The sequence below is a fragment of the Melopsittacus undulatus genome, assembly GCF_012275295.1.
Source record: "Melopsittacus undulatus isolate bMelUnd1 chromosome W unlocalized genomic scaffold, bMelUnd1.mat.Z SUPER_W_unloc_1, whole genome shotgun sequence".
NCBI classification, from domain to species: domain Eukaryota; kingdom Metazoa; phylum Chordata; class Aves; order Psittaciformes; family Psittaculidae; genus Melopsittacus; species Melopsittacus undulatus.
The window spans coordinates 3,407,176-3,408,821 of NW_022993942.1; positions in this window are offsets into that span (position 1 = coordinate 3,407,176).

Genomic DNA, 1,646 nt, shown 5'->3' on the forward strand with positions numbered 1-1,646 from the left:
TGAATGGGATTGATCCTTTCCAGGTACAGTATCCCCAGCTCCTCTTTGCTCCCCATTGGTTTAGCTGCTCCCAGTTCCTTTCCTTGCCCCTTGGACAACTGAGCCTCTCTCTTCGTTCTGTACCAGACAAGGGCAGTGACATTGTCCCAACACACTCGTGTTCCCCAGGAAGGAGGTGGGAAGAGGCTGGGAAGCTCCTGGACGTGGCTGCGTGGTGAGAGCATCTCCTCCCTGGGCACAGCAGTGTCCTGGACTGCACCTCCTGCTGTGTGTATATGGGGTGGTTGCAGGCAGGGGAGCAGCACACACCCCATAGCATGACAGAGCCCATGGCCTGTACCCTGTACCTGCACCACATGTACTACAGCTGCTCTGTGGGGTTGGCATCAACCATCTCACACACTGAACCCTTTGTACAGTGGGTTTGTACCTCTGGATCCTGGCACGTGGGGTTGGCACCATGGAGAACCCGTTGGGCTCAGCTCTATGTGAACCACCAACGGGGCTGGGTTGGGACTGCACTTTATGTATCCCATGGGAAGTCAGATATGGGGTTATCAGCACATGAATGTGATGCTGTTACTCACTGCACATGTCCCTTGTGAGCCTGGCTGCTGTGGGGCTGAGCCTGCAGCCATGGGTTGTACTCCACACAAGGTCTATGTCCTACACCCTGGTTCCCTGTGCCTGCTGCATGCTGAGTGATGCTGTCCGAGCTGCATCTCTGTGATGGATTAAAGTGATGGTTCCTACTCCATGCGCTCACGTGGTTGCTTCGGCTGTGTCCTCCTCACCTGTACCCCTGGAGCCGCCTGTGAAGGACACACACACCAGGGATGGTGTCACCGTCACTGCCACCAGCCCTTTGTAACAGGTTCACTCACACTCCATCCATCAGAGCCCTCCAGCTCTGGAATGACACTGACATCACACTGGGAAGTGTTACAGTTAGAACAGCTTTATGAGCCTCCCCTCACAAACTGACATCCCAAAAGCTTCTCCCAGCTACCAACGTCCACCCCATGAGCCATAGACCATGTGCAGTTGGACTGTTGTGGGACAAGGGGTTAATCCTTAGGAAGCAGCTTCATACTAAGGTACCAACCTTGGTATTAATGTGAAGGAGGCCTTGACCCCTCAGGTGCACACCTGTACAGGTGTGATACAGCTCCCTTGCTATGGTGTCCAGCAGTAACCAGGTGTGGTGGTCACCAGTGGGATAAGCCAAAGGCATCTCTATGGGAACACCCAACCCACAGAGCAGGAAGCACTGGTGAGGTTTGTATCTGAGCTAACAGAACAGTCCTACAAGTGCCTGTACCCATATGGTTACCAGTATGTGCAGCAGAACACAGGTACAACACCAGATTGGACACCTTCAGGTGCCCATTCATTTCCTCACCTTACCCTTCTCTGTGTAGCACCACAACAAGCAGAACCCCCAACCTTCACCCATCTGCTGCCATGTTACACCGGGAATAACACATACAGGAAACACATGGGAAGCTTCCAGCCCCAAGCATGTGACTGTCACATACCTGTCACTGTCACCCCACAGGGACACTCGGCACGTGTCCATCAGCACTCACTGCTCACACCTCCACATGGGGCTCTGGGCCCTTCCTGGCCTGTTTCCACATGGAATT